General features: G+C 40.4%; 1 protein-coding gene across 4 annotated transcripts in view; it reads left to right on the top strand.

The window, feature by feature from the left end:
* Nucleotides 1–26542, top strand: part of LOC147032091 (muscarinic acetylcholine receptor M3-like) — a 201303-nt gene that overhangs the window by 139653 nt on the left and 35108 nt on the right. The window contains exon 1 of one of the 4 annotated variants that reach the window (XM_085869393.1): nt 1–263. This exon is cut by the window's left edge and continues 179 nt beyond it. The exons of the other annotated variants lie outside the window; for them this stretch is intronic. The gene's annotated coding sequence lies outside the window, so the exon portion shown is untranslated. The remainder of the gene's footprint in view (nt 264–26542) is intronic. 4 annotated transcript variants of the gene reach the window in all.

The raw sequence follows: 26542 nt of genomic DNA, 5'->3' as shown, positions 1-26542 counted from the left end.
ACACGTTCGTGGAGGATGCACCTCGGGTCCTACTGCGTAACAGAGAGCACGCTGCGCTGCTTGGAGACGACCAGTCTCTCGTGGGGATTGACGGTGGGGGATTACTTCTTGCACAGCGGCAGAAAGTCATTCGCTCGTGGATCGCGACGCACGTCGCACCTCTGGTCTCGTCACGGTAATTCCGATCCGTCATGAGTCACGTCAGCCTGTCGTTCGGGTGATCTCGCTGTCAGTTTTACTCACGCCTTCGCGGAATATCGTGGGTAAGTGTTGCCAGCGAGTCGCGGAGGTATTCGGGTCCCATTTTGCGCGATGTTCAATGTGCGTGCTGGAGACGATTCATGGAAATCTGCGATGATCTCGGTTCCCTGAAATTCATGCCGAAGAACCAGGAATGCATGATCCGTGTGTTTGTGTGTTCATTTTGTTTACCGTGCCATGATGAATCAAAACAGCCGTGGGTATATATATATATATATATATATATATATATATATATATATATATATATATATATATATATATATATATATATATATATATATATATATATATATATATGCTTGGGCTTAAATTTATTGTGCCTGTGTGTGTACTCGTGTGTGTTTGTGTGTATGTGTGTGTTGTTGGTTTTTATCTCCATATCTGGGTTTCAGCAGGTGGAATGGAGCCTTCCCAGGTCTCAAAGTATCCACCTTCGTGTGTGTGTGTTTTCGTGTTATAAATGTCAGTTTCAGTGTTTGAATAACAGTTTTGTTCAGTGGTAAATGGGGTGGACATTCTGGGTAGTGGTTAAGGTGCGTAGTATAATGGAATGTGTGATGAGAGTTTTGAATACATGACAATACATCAAATCTTCCAGCAAGAGATGTTTGAGTAGCAATATTATGTTACTGGGTTGACTGATTGGACGCAATTAAGGTTGTGGATCCATTGATGTTGAGTAATCTACTGATGTGGACCCATGGCTGAGGTTGTGGATCCGCTGTTTGGAGAGGTTCTGGGCTGAAAGGATCAAAACCTCGAGGCAGAAAACCTGGCTGATGGATCTGTGCAGTCGGGAAACCATTCAATTGCTTACAGATTAAGGTTCTTACTTTAGGTGAAGGAACTATGTTTTGTGGTTTACAATGAAAAAGGATTAGCTTTAATAATGTTGAGGGTGTTGTGCAATTAACATCATTTCCAGAAATCCTTTAAATTATAATATCATTGTTTAGAAATAGCTGTTAATGTACAATAAATAAGCATAATTGTGAGGAACAAACATGAACAAAACAGTGTGTGTTTGTGTGTGTGTGCGTGCGTGCGTGCGTGCGTGCGTGCGTGCGTGCGTGCGTGCGTGCGTGCGTGTGTGTGTGTGTGTGTGTGTGTGTGTGTGTGTGTGTGAGTGTGTGTTGTAAAGCTAATTGTGATGAAAATTGTCATACTAACGCATAAAGTCACCACTACTTGAAAACAACGGCGATGATGAATGATTAAAAAAAGAAAATTGCTCTTTTTTTTTTCTAAGACTGAGCCGTAATACCTGTTCTTACACCTTGTTCTCAAAAACAAGGTTGTCTACATATATGCTTCAACAATTTCCCACATCAGCAGGGTATTTGCTTGAACTCAGGTCTATTTCGCTTCTGATGAACAATTCTGTCCGTCGAGATTGACCTCTCCTGCTAACACATGAAATCCTCAATGCGTCTCCTTCATGCTCAGCATTCATTTTGCTTACCTGTGATCTTCTCTTTTCTAATATCCCCCTTCTGTGATGCCTTTTCGTTTTTATGCGAAACATAATGTCTCGATTCTAGACATCAGGATTGATATTAATTTACAGGAAGCACGTAGCATGTTTGTTGAATCGCTTGTGCTCTCCCTTTTGGGAATTCAATGCAAGGAGCTGAATGAGAAATTAATGTCATATTACATCATAATGAAGTTTGTTGAATACATTTTAGAAACGATCTTGTCATTTTCCCTTTGTGCCTACAAAGCAGTTGCCTGCAGCATCAGTCCAGAGTTCATTGTGAGTGACGGTAGTAACTGCGCAATTCTCTGCAATGGATCCAATGCCGGAGTTTAGATTGATTGGTGAAAATAAAGCTTCCGACATTCTGACTCAAACTGACTGACCCTCTGGAACCCCCTCATTCCCACACCTTCCCCCCTCTTCCCCCAAAAATTCGTTTTAGTCTCACTTCATTCGGCTGTCCAAGTTGTTTTGAATCACTTTAAAGGCGACCGGCAGCATTTGGGGAGTAAGCTAGGCTTGGCACGGTGCTCAGAGCTTCTATAAATCCTGGCCTGTCATGTAGTCTATGCCGAATGCCTCTCCTGCAGGCGTTGAGATAAAGTAACAGCCATACAGTCTGAATGTGACCTCCGAGTGAACAGTAGGTCCAAATGGCCTCTTGTGGCTGGACCACGTCGTTCACAGCTTGTAGCGTCGTCACAACATCTGCTGAAATCTACGCCGTGGACATCAGGATAAAAAAACGACAACAGGGGACTCATTCATTGTGAGTGTAATATTTGGTACATTAGAGTCACACATCAAGTGTTAAATTATGCAGACGCACAACATTTCCTGAGTTTTTACACACCACTATCCAGCTGGACATGCAACACAAAATTTCCTCCATAATGTGCTCCAGTGCTTTTCGCCATTGTGTGCCATATAATCGAGATGGCTGTTGTCACTCATGGGTTAAAGCATTACGTGATGAATATCATAATATAATCAAAATAATATCAATCGTGGCAACGTATGAAGGGTTATTTATTCACGACCGTTTGTTCCATCTTAATTAGGCCATCACTGTCACAAACATGATATCAGCTATAATATTGAGACGTGCTTGATAATCCATGGATAGTGGTCTGTTGGCTGTTTCTCAAGTTGTAGACTGCTTCTCAAGTGGTGTCCCAAGGCATTCTGGATTGGGTTGCTTTTAAGTAAGTGTTCTCGGATGATCATTGCAGATTATGAAAATTGCTCTACTTGGTCCATTTCCTAACAAACAGCATTATGTCAAGCAAAGCACAGGTCTGAAATTTCTACCACTAAATTGCCTTAATTTAGTCTGAGACTGTGCAGGCTTTGTGTGCCAGGTGTTAAGTACCCTTCCCGGGGTGAAGGAGGGCATCGAATGAATATAATATGCAGATGGTGAAACCAATAGCATCCTTTTGTAACTTCCTTGAGTGGGTGACATTGCGAGTGGACAGGCATTTCGGTAGGTGGGCATAGCTTTTTCAAAAAAAAAGTCACATGAAAAAAAAGATATAAACAAAATTGTGATTTGCCCTCTTATTACAGCATGTGCGTTGGTATACAATTGCACCGAGTTTGAAATATCCCCGGTGTCTACCATGTCTCCGGTGTCCCCCCCCCCCCCAACGCGCCTCAAGTGACAGCCAATGACGGCCGTCCGGTAGATGGCAGTGCGTAACCTAGACGGAAATGGCAACAATTGACGGAAATACCCGAGTATTCATGGGCCGACAACTGACGGAAACAATTGACGGAAATACCCACAACTGACGGAAACATCCCAAGAGATAATAATAATAATTTGCCGGTTTCCGCATGAACTACACATTAGATTCACACAATACTGCCTTTTTTCAATGGAAATTTGTGAAATTAATGTGTTATATATGTTTTCAATGGAAATTTGTGAAACTATTGAGTTATATATGTGAAAACCACTGAATTTATTGCTTGACGGAAAAAAAACCAAGAAACGCTCCCCTCTCATGTACAAATGAACGAAAGACGTCATTTCCGCTCACCATGGCATTTCGCGCCGAACGCTGAAAGCTAAGTTCTTCTTTTGCCATCATTTTCTTTAATATTAGCCATAAACAAGTGTTTCGTCATGCATTAGTAGTTGAAATTTACTTACAATTATGGCAGATATTGGTGGCAAAGTGATAAGTGGTTCTTTCAACCAGGGACATCTTGAATTATTATTCTTTTGCATCATTCTTTTGCAGCCTCCTGCCACGCTGTATCGAATGATTTCATTCCTTCTGTTATATATAAAGATGCTTATCACAATAATAACAAGATTTTTACATTTCAAATATTAAGTACGCTTTTTAATTGTTTTTCAACTGAAAAAGCATAAATTGCATATTTTAACATCAGTCTACTCATTTGATTCACCACACATGCTGTATTGAAGGATTTGACTTGTTTGGGTTATTTTGTAAAGCTCGATATGTTTTGAGGTCAAACATGCATCGGGCTTAAAGCAAGCGGTGCACCGCCATCTCTTATCATCCCAAATTTTAAACCATGATCTTTATTTCCCTCATTAACCTTTCCTAACTCAACCATTTTACTTACTAGATCCACTTTCCTCAACAATTCATTCTTCTATTTCCTGTTTGTCATTCCCTTGATGTGTGTCACACTCTCAGTTGCACTTCGCTTTTCCATGAATCTCATTCCCATAAAGACAAAATAAAATGTTAAGTTATCCTTAATGCAAGTTAATGGTAAAGGAGTAAAGGTGAGATGAATGTTTCCAAATTTGAGAGATAAACTGACATGATTAAGTTAATGGGGGATCGATATTACACAAACGTGGCATGCCAATTAACCTTAGGTCCTGTGTCTCCAGTTGCATGGATGGTCTTGTAAAGTCACATTAACATTCTGTTGCCAAGGACATGTCACCTTACATTGTGGGAAAAAAAATATTCACATGCAGTATGGGGGAGTTCTTTAAAGTTTGGGAAAAGTCTCCCAATACTTTTACTGATATACTGTACGTGAGCTCAGAAAATACATCTCTAACCTTGGAAGTTTTGCTTGTTTGGTCACGAGTATGGCCTTGTGTCACCTTTCATCAGAGCCCACTGCAAGTAATAAATTATTCGGTGATGTAATTTTGCCACTTTGCCAATAGTCTCTGAAAAGTAATCTCTTCCCCTCTGGGAGACGAATGTCAGCAAAATGTTTTTGTAAGAGTTATTATTTAATAAAAAAGAAATAATTGATCAGTTGCTTATATGTCATTTGATTCATTTCCTGCTGGTGGTTTACTATGAGGGTTAAATGAGCAACCGACTGAGCTGACGTCATACTGCAGTTACAAACTAAAAATGACCACCATGATGCAGGACCGTTCAGCCGACACAATAACCACAAGCTCAAAATTGGTGAAGGTCCTTGCCCCAAAGCCTACTCTTATCCAAAACACACGATACACAAAGCACGAATGAAAATAGTTCAATACCATTTCCTTTTTGTTGATACATCATCTCAGACTGATGTAGGAGTTCGTAAATATGTATTGTGGACAGGACAAACACATAAAGGAGACGTCATCATACTTCTGCATGAATCAAAAGGATATTGATGGACAAAGGAAATCTCAACACAGAGATGTAATTCGAATTTGGGATTCCAGCATCATGTCTTGCTCAGAGGGACCAACACTTGAATTTGAATGAGATAAGTGTGAGATAAATGTGTGATGTGTCTTACCCTTGAGATTTTTCCTCGAGCACACTGTTTGATTTAAACAAAACTGTCATATTCTTCTTCAAATCCCATCACAAGTTTATTATTTTTTTTTTTTTGATGGATCTGCTGAAGTGGAAATATGTACCCAGTTGAAAATCCCTCAATTTACATTGATGTTTTCTCCACATGACGAGAATAATACAGTTTTTTATGCAGACTTGAGGCACGTGGAGGAACTAGAACAAAGGATGGACCAAGATATGACAGAACGAAGAGAACGGTGAAAGGGGGATGGGGGTGGGGGACAAGGAGGGCTCTCACCAACAAAAGGATAGAGGGACAACATAGAAGGAGACTTGGAGGAATAAGAGACATGGGGAAGAATGAGGGCAAAAAGTGAACACATGGGGTCAACAAGATATATACACATGCAAAACTTAGAATGACACTTTGAAGAGAGCTTACCTCCTCCAGGCTGAACAGTTTAGTATTGTATCCCACTGATATGCCAGATCTGCATCTGGATCTTCACCAAAATCTTATCACATCAGCCTTCTCATACACCCAACCTGTCCACCAAATTTCATCCACATCCATTCATAAATTTTTGAGAAATCCTGCTCACAGACAAACAAACAAACCGACAAATGGACAGAAAAGCAGGGGTGAAAACATAACGTCTGTCCACCTTTAGTGGCAGAGGTTAAGAAACCTTGCATGCAAAGGAAACCCATGACAGGGACAGGGTTTCCTTTGTTAGATACACAAAAAATTTAAAAATCATGAGTAAAAGCATCAAATTTTTCTGCAAGGATTTCATTCACATATTAAACTAGATTGGCCAAACATATTATTTATATCCTCAATCTTCTTCTTCTTCTTCTTCTTCTTCTTCTTCTTCTTCTTCTTCTTCTTCTTCTTCTTCTTCTTCTTCTTCTTCTTCTTCTTCTTCTTCTTCTTCTTCTTCCAGCTGTTCCCCTTAGGGGTCGCCACAGCGGATCAACCGTCTCCATTTCGCTCTATCCTCCACATTTTCCATTGACACTCCAACTACCCGCATGTCCGCCCTCACCGCTTCCATGAACCTCTTCTTTGGCCTTCCTCTTCTCCTCCTGCCTGGCGGCTCCATCTTCAGCATCTTTCTCCCGATATACTCCGCTTCCCTCCTGTGCACATGTCCAAACCATCTCAATCTCACCTCTCTCACTTTGTCTCCAAACCGTCCTACCTGCGCTGTCCCTCTAACATAATCATTCCTTATCCTATCCATCCTCGTCACTCCCAACGAGAATCGCAGCATCTTTAACTCTACCACCTCCAGCTCCGCTTCCTGTCTTTTTGTTAGCGCCACCGCCTCCAAACCATACAACATAGCTGGTCTCACTACCGTCTTATATACTTTCCCCTTCACTCTTGTAGCTACCCTTCTGTCACAAATCACTCCTGCAACTCTTCTCCACCCACTCCATCCTGCCTGCACTCTCTTTTTCACTTCTCTCCCACACTCTCCGTTACTTTGGACAGTTGATCCCAAGTATTTAAACCAATCCACCTTCCCCACCTCAACTCCTTGCAACTGCACCATACCACCACCCTCCCTCTCATTTACGCACATGTACTCCGTCTTACTCCTACTGACTATCATTCCCCTTCTCTCCAGTGCGTACCTCGACCTCTCAAGGCTCGCCTCAGCCTGCTCCCTACTCTCCCTACAGATCATGATGTCATCCGCGAACATCATAGTCCATGGAGACTCCAGTCTGATCTCGTCCGTCAACCTGTCCATCACCATTGCAAACAGGAAAGGGCTCAGAGTCGATCCTTGGTGCAATCCCACTATTACCTTAAACCGGTCCGTCATTCCTACCGCACACCTCACTGCTGTCACACTGTCGTCATACATATCCTGCACGATCATCATACTTCTCCACCACTCGCGACTTCTTCATACAATTCCACAACTCCTCTCTTGGCACCCTATCATAAGCTTTCTCTAAATCCACAAACACACAATGTAACTCCTTCTGGCCTTCCTTATACTTCTCCATCAACATTCTCGGGATGTTCAACACACTTCAACACACATCAACATTCAACACACTCTCCTCGCTCGTCAGCACATTCCCATTTACGTCCTTTATCACCCGAACCTGCAGCACATCCTTCCCAGCTCAGTCCCTCTGTCTTGCCAATCGGTATAAATCCTTTTCCCCTTCTTTTGTATCCAACTTCTCATACAGCTCGTCAAATGCCTTTTTCTTTGCCTTTGCCACCTCTCTCTTTGCCTTTCGCCGCCACTCCTTGTACTTCTGCCTACTTTCTTCATCTCTCTGACTATCCCACTTCTTTTTTGCCAACCCCTTCTTCCTTATACTTTCGTGTACTTCCTCGTTCCACCACCAAGTCTGCTTATCTTCCATTCTCTGTCCAGATGCCACACCAAGTACCTTCCTAGCTATCTCCCTCACCACTTCTGCTGTAGTTGCCCAATCATCACACCCATCTTTACCACCATCCAACACCTGTCTCGCCTCCTCCCTAAATTCCACGCAACAGTCTTCCCCCTTCAGCTTCCACCATCTGGTCCTTGGTTCAGCCCTCACTCTCTTCCTCAACCTCACCTCTAAAGTCATCCTACAGACCACCAATCGATGCTGTCGAGCTACACTCTCCCCTGCCACAACCTTACAGTCACTAATCTCTTTCAGGTTGCATCTCCTACTTAAGATGTAATCCACCTGTGTGCACTTTCCTCCACTCTTGTACGTCACCCTGTGTTCCTCCTTCTTCTTGAAATACGTATTTACCACTGCCATTTCCATTCTTTTTGCAAACTCAACCACCATTTTCCCTTCCACATTTCTCTTGTTGAGACCGTATCTACCCATCACCTCCTCATCCTCTTTATTCCCTTCCCCAACATGCCCATTGAAATTTGCTCCAATCACCACTCTTTCATCCTTGGATACACTCTCCACCACTTCATCTAACTCACTCCAGAAATCTTCTTTATATTCCATCTCACACCCCATATGCGGTGCATATGCACTGATGACATTCATCATCACCCCTTCAATTTCCAACTTCACACTCATCACTCGGTCAGACACTCTCCTCACTTCCAATACCCTCTTGACATAATCTTCCTTCAGGATTACCGCGACACCATTTCTCCTCCCATCCACACCATGGTAGAACAGTTTGAAACCACCTCCAATGCTCCGAGCCTTACTCCCCATCCACTTGGTCTTTTGTACACACAGTATGTCCACCTTTCTTCTCTCCATCAGATCAGCCAACTCTCGCCCTTTGCCAGTCATCGTCCCAACATTCAGAGTTCTAACTCTCACCTCCACACTTCTACCCTTCCCCCTCTCCCACTGCCTCCGGACTCGCCTTCCCCGTCTCCTTCTCCTCCTTCGCCCAGTAGTAGCACAATTTCCACTGGTACCCTGCTGACCACCGCTACCGGTGGCGGTCGTTGGTAACCCGGGCCTCGACCGATCCGGTATGGAAATTTGTTTTGTTGTCCGCATAATGATTTGGCAAAGGTTTTTACGCCGGATGCCCTTCCTGACGCAACCCTGGTCGCCTCTTATGGCACAGGGATATGGTACACCTATTCTAACCGTGGCATACACCGGGCCCAGTACACTGGTACTCATTTCGCCGCCGAGGATGACAGGCTAAGTCAACCCCCTGGTGTTATTCGACTTGGTATATATATATATATTTTTTTTTTTTCCAGTGGCCCAACGGGGATTGAACTCAGGACCTTTTGGGTCCCAAGCCGCTGCCCTAACCACTGCGCCAACACCAGGCTTATTTATATCCTCAATCATCTGTGATGAATGAAATGTACCTACGAGGTTGTTCACAAAGGTTGCGGAATGATACAATCAATATAGTCCAACAGATGTAAATGTTTATTTTTATTTTTCATGATGTATGTAATAAAATCAGGTAAAAAAACAATTTTCCTGACTAATTATATAAGAGTGCTCCAGCTTGGGTTCAAACCTTGACACAACTATAAACTCTCACCCTGGTGTTTCACATGCAGGACAATACATCAGTGTGAGCTCCGTCAATCGAATGGACTTAAGCAAGAAGACCTGTTTGCCAGCACTGCTCGTTAGTGGATGTTAAATATCCCATGTTATGTCTTTCACAAAGAGTAGGTGAGCTATCGCCATCACCCTGAACAAATTCTAAATTCCTGCCACATTCAGACAAGTATTCTGTATTGGATTGTTGAGGTGACCCTCCAAAGATTCTAACCCTTCTCAAGAGACTCATTTGGTAAAAGAGGCACTCTATAAAGGGTATGGTACAATGATGATTACGATGAATTATAAATACTTGTATATTGAGATATAAAAGACATTGGTATGTTTTGAAATATTGTGAGTATCTCATATAAGTTTTTGAACACCCCTGGCCCGAGTAATTTAAGTGCCAAGCACAAGGGAGGTTCTTGTGTAATGACTCCACAGTTCTCAAGACCACAGTTCTCAAGAGTTCTCAAGAAAACTAATCCCAACTCCTTCCCAAAATCTATTTGCTGATGACTCCACTCTCTGCTGTGATATCCCTCATTCTTGACACAGGCAGGTTGCAGGCTCTTCCCTCTCTTCAGACTAAAGAAAGAATCACAAACTGGTCAAACACTTGGAACATGCTTTCAATCCTGACAAATCTCACACTCTCACTATTTCTCTCCAAAAGGACCATCAGGCAAACCCTCCCATCTACTTTCTTAACAATCTTCTTGAGTAAATTCATCCATTCAAACTCCTGGGTCTCATGAACAGCCATGATCTTTCTTGGGAAAACCTCATTTCAAAATTGGCCTCCAAAGCCAGCCGCTGACTGGGCATCCTCCATTGTAGAAAGTCTTTCCTTGGCACACCTGAACTCCTATCCACCGACAAGGCCCTTATCTGCAGCTTGATGGAGTACTACTTTCCCCTCTGGACTGGCTCCCCGACTTCATATCTTGCTCAGCTTGATGCTGTGGATACCAAGGCCTTCAAGATTATTGGAATCTCCTATGATAAAGTTGAGTCTATGGGCTTATCACTTCACCATCGCAGACAGGTTGGTGATCTCTCTGTCTTCTACCACCTCCTTTCTAGTCTTGGACCATCTGCTCTTTCTGTGCTTTGTCCCCCCCCCCAAGTTTCTGCAGGGCTCACACGGTCCACCATCAACCCCTTTCTGGTGAAACTATCTAAATCCAGGGTCACTGCTCACCTACACTCATTTGTTCCTCTTTTTTCACATCTGTGGAACCAACTTCCACATTCTCTTCCATCTTTCTTCCTTCCAGGTCTTCAAGACAGCTGTTCACCACCATCTCAGATCATCCCCAATCCTAAACCATGATCTTTTCTACCCTCGTTCACCCCACCCAAATCCCTCTTCCTTCCAATTTTCCAGTTTTCCGTCCATGGAGTTTCCATCTATATCCATTTTGTCCACCACATGCATGCTTCTTTTGCGTCCTGTTTTTGTCTGTTACATCCTGATCCGTTCACTGCACTAGGTCTTCCACAAGCCTCGACGATATATACAAAAAAGAAATAATGAAAACCTCCATCCCTTCCCCATATTCTGCTACTCATAAGGCCGAAGCTATCCTTGAAAAGTTAGGTCACAATCAATTAAAGCCACCTACCCTTCCCACAATTCCAAACCCTGCCCACCCCCACCCTTAAACCTCAAAATCTATTGAAGCTCATAACTTCATTTTTTATCATTAACCCCTGATGTGGCCTACATTACCCCTTCAAAGTTTGGCCAAGATCAGTCAAGCCACTACAGGAATATTCCCTCCCCCATATTCCAAATCCTCCATAAATTAAAAAAAAGTCTATTAAAGCTAATAAATTTAATTTTTTCATCATACATCCCCCTTGGGGCTCCCATTATGAAAAATGAAAGCCATGTTTGTGGCCGATATGGCTGACGTGAATAGCCAGACACGGCTATAGAGAATCACTCCCCCTTCAACGTCCATTACACCTCACCCCAAAATTAAATTACGAACCCCCCAACCTCCCATTTTCTCCTCTTCATCCCTCCTTATGGGTGCTAAGTTTGGTGGCAATCACTCAAACCATCACCTATATGTCCATGACTTCCTCCTCCAACCCCATACAATTACAACCCTACCCACATGACACTCCTAATGAGGTCGCCTTCATTTTTGCCAAATTTAGTGGCCTTGCAATATTCCATTGTCAAGATATACAAGATATAAGAGAACAGACAGACATCAAACAGACAAATAGAAAATAGAGTGCGACAACAAGGGCAGCTTTGCATTTGTGCCAGCTGTTCTTGATCCACCCTGTGAAAAGTGATTGGCCCACAGGGCCACTCCAACAAAGGTGATATGAGACTGGTTCGCAGACATTCCACTTGTGGGACCATGTGCTTACAAATAAAGGTTTTAGCAATCAGGTGATTAAGGATCATGGGTAACTGCTGAAAACAAAAGTCATCGAAATGCCATCCAGTTATTTTTAACTAAACAAAATATTTCTGCAGTTAAGTTTATTGTGTCAACTCAGGCTGCAGAAAATAGGTTAAAACTGTCGACGTGATACATAGGGCCTGATGTCATGATCTGTAAGAAGGCATGAACAACCACCAACAACAGCATACAGTGAGTCATAAAAAATAAACTAATATCCAAAAAGCAAATACACAGTTACATTATAAATAACATAGTGCATTTAAAAAGATTCAACACTAATAATAGATGGTAAAGGAAAGGTGGTAGGCCTCTGGGAGTAGAAGGCCTCAATTCCCAGTATGCAGTCCAAAATATAGGGTCCTATCAGTTTGCATAGAAATTTCAAAATGCCATGAAAATGTTAAAAAAAAAAAAAAATTCAGTTCAAAATATTTTACACTTGAGTGTAGTGAGTATTGACTGCATTAACTGAAAGGAAAAAAATATCCGTGCAGATGAAGAAAATTTCAACTGGGAATAGGTAGGCCTCGAGATTATAAAATTATAATATTCACATAGTAGAACAATGTCAGAAGTGAAAATCGCACAAATTTTGATTAAATTGCAGAATTTCAGCAAAAGTCTCACATATTAATTTTCAGTGAGAAGAGTTGAGTACAATGAATACAATATTGTGGGTGGACGGAAGAGTTATGGAAAAACTGCCAAAAGTGGCAGGATCGTCTCCCACAAGAATAATGCAACAAAATTCAATGGAATGATGGAATTTGCCGCAATTCCCGCAGAGAGATTCTTATTCATTGAGAAAAGTTGAACAAAATGAGTTCCCTTATTGAAGGAATTAGGAGTTTTTAAAAATGACTTAAAGTGCAATTTAAAAGGTCAGCGATGAAAATCGATGCCTGGTGTGAGCTTAATGGTTTGGGTGGTGTGCTTGGGATCCTGCGATCCTGAGTTAAAATCTCTCTTGGCTATTGAATTAATACCAGGTGGGGTTGACTCTGCCTATCATCCTTCTGAGGTTGGCAAAATGAGTGCCAGCTTGCTGGTATCCTGTGTTGGAGTGGTGACATGTCCAGGATTGTGCCCAATAGCCAAGGAGACTGTTTAGGCAGCACCAACACTCTGCACGGAGTATATGGTCCCAATGAATGGATGGTGAAAATCCCACATAATTCAATGAAAAATAATTTATTTATTTGAGGTAGTATCCTCCTCATGTTACATTCATCAAGGTGACTTTCTTCATCCAAATGCTGGGACTTTATTTAGACACAACATACTGACAATATTCTGATCGTAACATAATGTCGTAGTCGATCTTTCAAAGACAGCATTACAAAATTAATATTCACTGTCCACTGTCCACATGATACGAACAAGGTTGGAGATTGTGTTTGTAGCACTGCAACCCATTGGGCTGTGAATATCTGGAATTTTGATTTATAGGTCCTTCTACCACCTGGCCCACATTTGCCCCCTTAAAAGTTCTACCCCCTATTCTGCCACCATTATGTGTGCTAAATTTAGTTGCGATCACGTTTAGCCATTAAGTTATCTCCTCCCACCTCTCTCTTCTCCCTACCCAAAAGTCACCATGCCACCACCCACTCCCCATGCCCCCCCCCCATTGTGTCTGCCAAGTTTGGTGGCTCTCCAATTTTTTGTTCTCAAGATATACAAGATATAAGGGATCGGACAGACAGACAAGCAGAAAAATGCAGAGTGCAGCTTTGTGTTTGTGTTCAGCTTAGCCAGATATGAGACTGGTTAGCAAACACACCGCATGTGGATCAATAACTTGAATCCACACCCTTTTATTTACACTTCACCTGGTCCACCTGAAGTCTTGCAGTCAGATAGAAATACACGGCGATATCTTATAAAAAAATTCTGCGAACTAAAAGTTATAATGAAAGAGAATCCAATTTGATAATGTTAGCTGCCAAGGCCTTTTTTTTCAGCTCTTAACTAATGGAGAAGAATCTGCCACTCATTGCATACTTAAAAGTTATGAGGTAAGAATTTAAAAAGATTTCCGTACTTTTGCAACACTTCATCTTTCGCGTCCCTCTGAATCATGCGACATTCTCAAATGGTTTACTCGCAATGTTGCGAAACAGTGCAATGTGTCCAAATCTGCAGGGACAGAAATACATTTTTTGTCTTTTAATGTTTTTTTGTAAATTATATTGTGAGTCTACATTCACTGATGACATACCACCTTACCTTCTGGTAATTCAAATAAAATGAGGGCCTACTGATTATGGAATAGATCTCATAAACATCAAGCATCCATCATGAGCAAGGTGTTAAATTGGCTTCTTCTGAGCATACTTGCCTGTTGACTCTGCTTGACACAAATTATCGTTATTATTGAGTCAATCAAAATAAAGTGGGGCAGTTTGGGGTGAGTCACACCAGGGCTGTAAAATGGCACATGAGTTGGGCTGGGTGTTCCACAGCCACACCGCATTATGAAATTGTCAAACACTATGGAACTTTACTCTTCTCTGTCTAAGCAATGGTTTAAGGAGTTGTTACCGAGTCCAAAACAATCATCCAACACTGAGTGTTGATTTAGGCTTTTGTAATTTCATGGGATCTTTACAAGATAGCAGCATGTGCATGTTTAGCTGTGTCTGTTACAAGGTTGGTCACAAGCCATACATTTTAAGTTGAATTTCTCTTTTTGAGGAAACCTCAGGGCAGAAATACGTGTCCATGACTGAAGCTTCAAATGCTGGTTTGCATCCTTCCTCTACATGGGTTGTTGTTTTTATTCACTATAAGATGTGTTTTTGTTTCCATGGGATTTACGACTGGAATTTTAGAGCTTTACAATTCAAATCAACGTTGCTAATGTACTAGATGGGAGGGGGAGGAAAAAAAATTAAGGCTGTGTAAGTGATTTATGGCACAATGTCAAGGATAACCGTGGCAGCCAATTATTGTGAGGGATGTTTACGGACAGGGCATGTTATTTTAAGCACCCAATTCTAATATGATTACTCTGCAGTTTAGTTTTTATGGGAACATGGGGAATGTTGGACAGAGCTGTCATCAAATACCGTCCAAAAGAGGAGATTTAAATCTTGATCGAGGACGTGCCGTTGTGCAGAAACACGGAAAAAAGAATAACGTATTTATTTATGTGCTGCCAGTGTAGTGTAGAGGTATGCACACTTGCCTTGGAGTTGTTTAGCTTAGGTTTGCAATTATATGAAGCTATATACTGTCGTCCCAGTCTTTCACAGGCAGGGTGAGGCATCAATTTGTCTGCCGTCAATGGGAAAGACGTTAAATCGGGCATCCCATCTGCCAGCATTTGTTGGTAGACATTGGAGATCGCACATTGTCATTCGTGAAGAGTCCGCGAGTTATTGCCAGCACCCTCAACAAAGTACAAATCCTCACTTGAATGCGCAGAGGCACTGCCTCAGTGGCACAGTCACACCTCAGTAATGATGAAAGCAGCGGTCTGAATTCAGCATTGAATTCCAGTCCAAGAAGCATTCACTAGCAGCTACAGAGTTATCATTAAGGTCGTTTTCTTTGTGTTTGTTTTATTCATAAGAAGCATTTTGTTAACATATCATTCCTTAAGGTTGTTTAAGTTCATGAAGAAAAAACCATTATTCCCAGTTATTCAGCTCATAAATGATACATTTATAATTCACAATGTTTTTTTAATATCACCTGCATCTTTTCTCTGATTTGGTGCTGACAGGAGAGCCTAGAGGTATGTGCATTCGCCACTTACCTATCGAGGTTGGATTTGAATCTCAACCCACCTATAAACTGTCATGCTGGTGTTCCACAGGCAGGGAAATACTGCAGTGTGTGCCATCACTTGAATGATATGTTAAACTCTGTGTCCTGTCTGTTCGCATTGGTTGGTTGACATTAAAGATCCCACAATTCCTTTGCAAAGACTAGGGTGGGTTATTGCCGGCAACTTGACTAAACAGCAAATTCCTGCCACCTTCATTCAAATGTCCAGCCTGGTCAGCTGGTTTCTGAAAGATTTGGGCCAAAAAGTTCCCTGGTCGAACCCACAAGAAGGTGGGAATAATTGAGGCCGTCAAAGAAGCAGCACAGTGGTATAGTAAGTAATACCACATATTTGATCTGATTTCCCGTTGGAGGTTTGGCATTCATGAAACATCATGAAGGCAGCATTATCGTTAAGCAGACTACCAAACACACAACCAACTGGGCGATTCTGATTTACAAGTGATGGGTATTACGACTTAGATTCAATTTGATTTGAAGTTATTGTATGCTTCTATATCATGGTTAAAAACAAAAAGTTAACTGTTCATTAACTTGCATAAAATGATCTGCTCTTGCAAAAGACGTCAAATTTCTTCCTGTATACAAGTGAATATAACAATGAAAATCAGTTGGCTTAGCTGCTCCTTGACATATTGTGTGCTCCAAGGTGCATCGTCTCGAAAGCTCAACACATTAACAGTAGAGGTTGCTGGACGGGGTGATTTTTGGTTCAATTAGACTCTCAGATTGCATGAATCTCTGAGCTGAGTACGTTGCCAAACCAAGCTCCTAGCTCGTAACAGTAGACTGTATAAGTGCAAAAATGTATGCATTTGGCCATAGTCTGCTTGCGATTGACAGAATTCACACTTTCATCATCATATTAAAGGAACACGTTCAGAAGTATAACCAATTAATTTATAAACCAGAAAATTAAATTTAAACCAATCGCATGTAAAAGGCAGTTATTACCAATCGTAACACTGCACTCAAATGGTTGTACGACATCATAGAGTACTTGCAAATGGAGGCCAGCAGGATAGCTTAGACTTTAGAGGTATGTCACTCACCTTTGAGCTGTTGCGTGTGTTTGAATCCCAATCCAGATAAACTGCCAACCTTTTGTTTCATATGTAGTGTGAAGCATCGATGTTGGTGCTGTCCTCATTTAATGTTGGTGCTGTCCTCCTCGTCAATGTTGGCTCCAGGGTGAGGCATCAAAGTGTGTACCATCTGTGGCATTGGGACGTTAAGCCAAAGGATCCATCTGTCAGCACTGAGCATTGGTGGAGGTTAAAGGTCCTTCTGTGTCGTTAGCGAATAGTAGGTGAGTTATCATTGGCACCCTGAACAATTTTTTTATGGAAATCGCCCCAGCCAAGGCATACAGTCACTCGAAGGAAGGGGCTAAGGGAAGGTCAGATAAAGATAAGGATAAAGTAAAACAAAATAAAAAAGAGAAAAATAACAAGAAAACACCAAGACACAGGAAATAGCAGAAGTCAGGTGAAATGTGATGTAACCTCAAAGATGTAAGAAGTAGGAATTGACGTTCCTCTTAAAGCTGAGTTGATCATAGGATAATGGAAAACATGTTACAGGTATGAATTCCAAAGCAAAACAGAACTAGGGATAAAACGATCTGCATAGCCTTTCATTCTGCACTTTGGATCAGTGACAGTGCATGGGTGTGCAGAATGCTCACCAGCACCCTTGAAAACATGGACAACAGAAACCACTTTCCAGGATTAAGGAAACACCAAAGCAGACAAGCACAGGTTGTATAACTTGGCAAGAATCGAGGACAGTTCAGGACAACACATCTTCAATACAATCACAGAGATTCCATCAGGACCAATCACTTTTGAGGCATCTCAAGTATGAATAATTCTGGAAACCTTCTTAGGAATGGTAATTGGAACCGGAATATCAGAATCTGTATGAGATGGAAAATCAGGAAGAGGGTGTCCCTGAACATTTTGGGTAGAATTAGAAACAAAGCGATTTGAAAAGAGATTGGCCTTATCCAGAAGTGAAGTAACAACCTCAGATCCATTAAAGAGAGGAGGTATAGAAGATTTATTGTGGTTGAGTACAATATTGGCAATCCACCAAAAGTCCTGAGGGCCAAGTCGCTGAGTCGCAATGGAATCGGCTGCAAAAGCTGCATGTTGCAGCTTAGCATCCTCACAAACTCTTTTACAGAGGTTACTTGCTTTGCGGAACAGACATTTATACTCCAGATATCCTTGCACATGGTACTGCTTAAAATAGAGATTGCGATGAACAATTGCTAATGCACAGCTGGAGTGAACTATGGATGGGAATGAACCTTCACTTGAAAGATACATGAGGGAGTATAAATGTCCATACCAGTGCGATCCTCGGGTCCTAAGTTCAAGTCCCTGTCAGGTCGTTGAATTAACACTAGGTGAGGGTGAATCAGCCTGTCATCCTTCCGAGGTCAGCAAAATGAGTACCAGCATGCTGGTAATAGAGGCATTGCATCAGGGGCACAGCCGCACCCCAATACTTGGTAGCAGTGGTGATACACCGTAGTAATGGCCAGTAGAAAGCATGAAATCATGCCACCTCGACAAGTGGAAGTAAAATAAAAAAATAAAAAGTGCTCTGAGATTGCATCATGCACAGCTCAAGAGGGAAAGGAATACGAGTGATACAGAAAGAAGAGATACCTGTTGTTGAATGCAGGAGAGCAAGGCAGAAACTCATAAACTCGTGAGAGCCACGTTCAAGATAATTTTCATGAGCTAAAGGTAGAGACACCTCAACATAGATACCAAGACAATGGGAAGGAGGGTGATCAAGTCAGTAAAACATGTAACTAGGTAAGTTGAAAGAAAAGGAGATGCCACTGTCCAAATGACATTCAGATAGAGCCAGCAGGTCAGGTAAGTGAAGCTGAACAAAAGATTGCACAGAAGAAATATTGGAGCGAAAGCCCCTGACATTGGAGAAGCAGATATTAAAAGGATTTGAGCATCGCTGCACATAGGCTGGTGAATTGGCTCGTACAGGTAGAGATCTGTTATACTTAGATTGTAGAACCATATTAATCGTAATAAAAATACATAAAACATCGAAAGGTGGTACACAAGCTGAACGAAAAAGAAGAAGAAGAAGAAGACATAAGTCAAAGTTACCCAAGCAAATTCACATGCCAGTCCGAGACACCCAATAGGGTCCGACAAACTCATGTGAACACATTGTCGTAACAATGCCACTCCGATGGCCTCAGGAATGCAGCCGAGAATGGCTATATGGACCACCCTCATGCATGTACATGACAGTACAACCACTTCGACATTTTACACCTGTTGATAGATCAGCCTCTCAAAGCATTACCAAAGAGTTCGGGATCCTGTCCTACAAGGCGGCCATGACGTGCAACATGTTTATTTCTGGTACCCTTCAGAGAGACAAAATTCATCAGATCGCACAGGGAGTCCTGGACAAGAAAGATGCAGAATAACTGAGATGGAAGAAGACCAGGATGAAAAAGAATACAAAGAAGAAGAGGGATATGATGACGAAGAAGAAGATGAAGAAGAAGACTGGCTGAGGCAATTATTATTACAATTTACAAATTCCTGCCTAAAAATGTTTGTATAAATTGGCTTTGTCTTTGTGGATATCCCTTCAATGCAGCTTACAGTCCTTGCTGTCTCAGAGTAGGGTTGTTGACCGGGTAGTAGCTCCTACACCCTAAAAAAATTCACATACCCACATCGCTTTCCTGTCACCTATGAACTGTCATCTTCAGCTGTTTGTAAAGGAGCACCCAAAGCAGAACCCATGTGGTAAAACTGCGATGAATTATGGAAAAAATTACGAATATAATTGTCTCAGATGGTTTGCTGTTTTTTCAACATTCTTAAAAAGCAATGCACATGATTGCTTGGACAGGCTTTAAGTACTTTGGGGGCATGAACCTTCAAGCATGTGAGCAGCAAGAACTCGACATCTATGTTGAAAAATAAATTTAAAAACTTTTCCCATTCGAGGCATCAAAAGTTTTGCTTTACAATTCCAGTGAAGGATGAACTATGTTTGGGATAGTGACTGATGATGGCTGTCTGGCTGTAGTAATGATTGTTTCTTATAGTCAATAGTGATAAAAGTCACCCCTTCTGACTGTAGTAGAAATAACACATTCTTTTGAGAATTTACTATACCAAGTTATTATTTGGGATTGACTACTCCTGTAGTCTTCCAGTTTGGTGCACATTCTCAATTTTAAAAAAAATAGGTCGACACAGTATGCAAATCTCTGCAGTTGCTTCTGAATGAAATCATGTCCGTCAACCCTCAGCTCCAGGCAAAGGGCAATGGAGGCTTTTTATTTTCCTTTCAGTTCTCATTCCATCTTCTATTCCAAAATCCTTCAGGCATTATATAAAAGAAAGCTTTCAAAATATGGGTTGCCAAAGGGATGGATAAAACATCATGGATAAAACATAAAAAAATTTAAATTAATGATGCTGTTAGTGTACCCATTGCGTCATTTTGGCCGTCATATATATATATATATATATATATATATATATATATATATATATATATATATATATATATATATATATATATATATATATATATATATATATATATATACATACATGTATATATAAAAAATATATGTATATATGTAATATATGTATATATGTAATATATATATATATATATATATATATATATATATATATATATATATATATATATATATTGCATCATCATCACCGTCATCATCATCATCCACCATGTCCTCAACAGAGCATCGATGCTGGCAAGGGTTACAGTCTTAAACAAGACAATTCTGATATCTTACGATAATTCACCATCTGTCCGTTCTCAGGTACCGCGAAAACAGCTGAACCGATCGCAACCATTTTTTGGGTGTGTAATCCTGGGACCTCTTGGAGTAAAATAGGCATAAATATAATAACATGACCCCCTTGACGGCTCCTGCCGGGAGCGGGTGCTTCTAGTAGTGAATAATTTTCCTTCCTCAAAATGCAACATTAAATTTTGGTGAAGAGTGAAAACTACCAGTTACTGGGCGCACACTTTTCAGTGTACTTTTAATCTTATTTATTTTCTTTTGTATATGCATAATGCTTCAGAAAGTATCTTTGCAGAAGTTTTTTTCAGAGTCAGCAGTATGGCATCCCATGCACCAAAACCACCAGGATTGTGAGTGACTATTTTCAACTTGAGAAGCCATGAGCTGTGCTTCAATGCTTGCTCATGCCAGCTGAGACTAAATGTGGTCGTTAAAAAAAGTTACACTTAATGTTGGATATATATATATATATATATATATATATATATATATATATATATATATATACAGTACATATACATATACATATATGCCGAATAACATTGTGGAGGTTGGGATGATACATTTTAAAAGAAGAAAGGCACTTCCAACTAATAGTAAAACTAGATCTACTCCACTGATTTGAGCAATAAGCAAGAACAGACACAATCTCAGGCAACGTCTCACCAGCTTCACAGCGGGCTTCCTCAGGCCAATAGACCCTGAGCCTCGGTATGCATCCGGCTTTTACTTTCGATCCGATCGTTCATATCTGGTCACGTGCTGGTGCTTGAGGTCAAATGGAGGAGTGCTTTATTTTGTTTTGCAAACCTCAAGCAAATAAACGTCAAATCTCAACATCAATCAGCTGCTCTGCTCTTTTTTCCTTTTTACTTACACGTGACTGAGTGTTGTGTGTGTGCGAGTGAGCATGTGTGTGCTTGGTGTTGTTTTTGTGTTTTTGAGGCATATACATGGCTGGTTTCGTGTTTTTTTGGGACACACAGTACAGTATTCCTGACCCACGTTTTCCAGTGCAGTGAGGTGTTTTGAGTTATAAGCAGTAGGTATGTTTTTGCTTCATGCATGTAACCTGGGTTTTTTTGCCTAAACCAAGCTGCCAGTTGCCTATACACTGCTCACGTAAAGGTATATGTGTCAGAAGAACATGTTGCATGCTTGGAACAAGATCACCCGGAGGGAGGGTACTCTGCTAGTACACTATAATTAACAAACCAGAAACTTGTGCATTTTGTGTTGCAGAGTACAGAACGTACTTACTTATACAGTCCAAAACGTCACAAAATGTTAAGTATGTAATAATTATATAATATATGGTAAACGTCATGCTAAATGGCCTGAAACAGAATTTAATAAAATGCACACACGGACGATATTATTATTTCTCCGTGTCATTTACCTGAAGATTTTGCCGATTAAAAACAAATGGTCACTTTAAGGCATATCTACTATAAATGGATGAGGTGTGTGTGTGTGTGTGTGTGTGTGTGTGTGTGTGTGTGTGTGTGTGTGTGGCATGTTTCTTGTGGAGTTCTACTGGAGCGTTCTGATGTGGAATGTGATGCACACAAATGATTGGCATGACCTCCTGAGTTGATTAGGCTAATTGACTCCAAAGAATCTGGAATAATTACCATGTTGTAAACGCACGCCATGTTAGGGTGTATAGACCAGCTTAATAGCTCCTTCCACCATGGCATAGCATTCCAATTACAAAAAAAATAACAAAAAGAATGATAACACTGTAACAATGCATATATTAATTAATACTAAAATATTTACAACCATCATAATAATAGTATTATTTGGCAATAATAATGACAAACATATGTAAATCAACCCTTAATGTACCCCACCCCATCCTGGCCCAAAGTACATCAAGGCTTGGTGGAAGGCAAGCAAATGCTCCAGCAGTACAGTAGGCAGGTATGCTACAAGGCTTTGCAGACCAATGAAAATTTGGTCCAATGTACCAATGGGCCCCCACTCGCTCACTTTCGAGTGCAGCCTTATGGGTGTTGGTTGCATCATTGGTTAGGGACACAGCTATGCCGCTGATGCAGTGTCCCTATTACCAGTACACTGGAAATACATTTTTGCTGACCTCAGAAGGATGACAGGCTGATTCAACCCCACCTGGTGTTAATTCAGCAGGCAACAGGGCTCAAACTCAGGACCCTAGGATCCCAAGTCAGCCACCATAACCACTAGCACAACACCAGGCTTATGGCCCCCACTAGTAATGTAAAATAAGAGATAGCGGGACATTCGGACCGACTGAGTCAATTCGCATCCCCGTCTCTTGAGCACTGCGGCATCTATATATTACTAAAACTCTCATCTTGTTTGTATGTATGTATGTTCCTGAAATACAGCGAAAACGGTACACGATAGCACAAACATTTTTGGCCCACCTTACTCACCATTCTCCTGCGGTGGGCAGTATCAAGTTTCATTCAAATCGGGCAATGAAAAAATTATTGAGGAATCAATTCCCGATTCAGTTAAGTCCTCTTCGAGAGAATTTGATCAATGCAAACAACCTCAGCGGTATAGCTCGCTGGAGCTATCTTTTTTTTTTTCTTGAAATGATTTATTTAAAAATCTCAAACATTTAGTATAGACAAATAACGATTTATTTTTAAGCATAAAATAAACATCGCCATTTTGATAAAATACTTCCATGTTTATTACTAAATAAAATTGTGTTTAGAAGATTATGCACAATAATTTCTTTGACTTTCTTTTCTCTGCTTTTTTTTCCACATTGCCGCGCAATATCAAGTTTCGTTCAAATCGGGCAACGAAAATTTTTTTTTAAAAATCAATTCCCGATTCAGTCAAGTACTCTTCAGAATAATGTTTGATCAATGCAAACAACCTCAGCTGTATAGTTCGCTGGAACTACCTTGTTTTCTTCTTGAAATGATTTTTTTCATCAACCGCTGTCACAACGGGCACCCAATGGGTTCACGGGTCGTCTAGTTTCTTTGTAAAATTAGCAAAACAAACGTGTGAAGATGGTCAATAATTTTTTTGGCCAAAGAGGGTACAAACTTCGTTTTTCATTATGCACATTTATGGTTAATAACCATTTTTAAAATAAAGTTTCAAAGTGCAGCTTTAACAGCAGTAAATATTTGTTTAAAGCAGGTAAAATATTTTGTTTAATAAATGATTTGACTGCATTTTTTTTCTGGAATCGATCAAAATCGACTTTCAACCCTCAACAATGAATATACTATGTTTAAATATATGTTTGAAAATCACCTTACTCTCCTCTTTCTGAAAACATAAACATTATTTATTTATTTATTGAGCATGTCCCCTTTGATGGCCCGGGCCCTCGGTCAGTACCCAAATGCCCGACTGCTCAGTCGGGCCTAATATATATATATATATATATATATATATATATATATATATATATATATATATATATATATATATATATATATATATATATATATATATATATATATATATATATATATATATATATATATATATATATATATATATAGTATCATCCATGAGTCCAATTTTCCTTTACCCCAAGCTGCAATTTCATTACATGTAGACATAATTGTTTTGTTAAAGGAGAAAAGCACAGCCAAACAAGTTGTTGCAACAAACACGGAAGACCAACAAACAATTTTGCAACAGACAAACAGACTTGGTCTCATTTGACATTTCATCTGTGACCTCTGGTCTTCCATTGGTCTAGATTCTCACCCTTGGATAATTTAAGCTATAAATGGATGTATAAAATACCTGGGGCTGAGAAAAGGATTCTAGCCCTGGGGCTTCTTGCAGAGGGGTTGTGAAAACCTAGGCTCTGGGCCAGGACTAGAAGTAAGGTTTGAGGATATCTGGGGCTCACAGATGAAACATTGCCCGAAACTTCGTCAACTCTCTCCCGTTCGTTGCAAAATCATGGGCGAAGTCTTGCCATACATCTGATTTATTTACAAGCTATTTTGAAATGTTGTCACTGCTTAAAAATCGGAATGAATTAAGTACAACCTTTTTTGTTGATTTTCCAACTTGTTTTAATTTCCAAGCACTTACTTTAGCAATACATCTATTGTTGTTGTTATTACCACAATGCTTTGCAGGGACTCCCACAATATGTTGTAAATCATATAATACCCTGGAAAAATCAATATGTCCTCACAACCTCATACTAAAGCAGTCCTTAACCACTGTCAGAATTTGAAACTTCGTGGGGATACTGGCATATGATAACCTACTCTGTTATCAATGTATCGTGGGATTTTTATATCCATAACCAAATATGCAGATATGACAGCCAACTTTATCTTTGCGTTTGAATGACAGTGCAGTTTAACCTCTGTGGTGAAATCATAACAACCTTTTCAAAAAAACACCTCGATCTTTCCATCTTTTAAAATCAACTGGAACTTTAACCCAGCATATTTCATTTCACACTAGGATGAAGGTCTCCCTCAACTCAGAATAGGGGAATGTATGGCAGACTCACTAAAATTGCTACTAAATTCAGCTTGGTGAGAGCGAACAGCCATGGGAAGTAAACCCATACCAGCCAGTGGAGAAAGAGATATGTCTTTAATCATATTTGACCAAATAGGCAGTTCTATTCTTTTCATAATAATTATGAAAATCACAAAAATATTTATTACCCTGTTATTTAATCATATTGTGTATCTCTACAGAAGATATTATGACTCCAAGTTATGCTCAGAAGCAAGTGAAAATTCAATCAACATGTCCTTTATAAGAACAGCTGTGTAATTGTAAGGACAATCCTTAAGCCAAAACTTTGATACTTAGGACAATGAGTGGGTGGTGAGAGATAATGAGCAGAGAAAGGTGATGATAAGGAATAGCACATCAACAGCATTGGCAGAAATACAGCTTTGCCTTTAACAAGGGCACTGCAGTGTTTATTATGGTGTCAGGTTTGCCCTTCTTTGGCACCACAGTATTTTAGACACTTTGTAGCTTTAGGACAAACCATGCCAATATAACGGTTAGAAGTTTCTTCTTTTCTTCTTAGTTTTACCCATTACACTTTGTAATCAAATCATCTGGATTAGAGACAAGTGCCACAGTGTGAATTCTTTTAGAGCACCATCTTATGTTTTTGGTTAAAGATAAAAGCAAGTCAAATGAAACGTGACACCCTGGCATAGAATCACTTGAAGCAAAAGCATACTTTAAAAATGACTGAGTAAGGGCAACGGATCCATCTGCATTCCTGGAAAAGCTGAGGCCTCGTCGCATGAAATCACTTTTAAGTGCCAAAGCATGATTTGCCACAGTGTGATGATATTGTTTCTCTTCCGGTTTTTTTTTGGCACGAGAATGCACGCGTGTTTAAACTACCCATGTGGAAATTATTCCTTGGTTATCATTCTGCTGTTTTTAAAACCACGTCGAGTGAAACTGTTTTACTGTCTCACATCTTTACGACATTCTGCACAATGTTTGTTTTGACTCAGGCAATAAACGAAATCAGCATGTGACAAACGCTGTGCGTATATGCAACAAGCTGATTGAACAATCAACTTTTAATAGTTATTTTCAAATGTGTATACTTGCCTTGATTCATCAACTGGAAAAAAATAAGCTGAAATTATGGGCAGTTCGATGTGACTGCATTTTATTACAGAGGGTGAAATGAATCTTATTAAATATATACTCTAACATACTCTAAAAACAGCCATATATGGAAAGGTTTATCTTCTTTCTCTCAACCTTTGATACCACGAGAAACACCCACCTCCTTTGGAAGTGGCTGGGGAGGGGGTTCATAAAAGTGGCAGTTTGACTGGTTTTTTCTGCAAATGTCATTGATGGGCTGGTTATGATTGTTATCCCATATTCTGTACCCAACTATAGTCCCACTGCCCCACTTGGAGTCCATTGTCGTTTTCCTCTCTGTCAACTCACTGTGCCA

This window comes from Eptatretus burgeri, chromosome 2 (genome assembly GCF_056783735.1).
Source record: "Eptatretus burgeri isolate ZD-2024b chromosome 2, Ebu_testis_v1, whole genome shotgun sequence".
NCBI classification, from domain to species: Eukaryota; Metazoa; Chordata; class Myxini; order Myxiniformes; family Myxinidae; genus Eptatretus; species Eptatretus burgeri.
The sequence above is the reverse complement of the archived record's forward strand: the minus strand, read 5'-3'. Positions and strand labels throughout refer to the sequence as shown.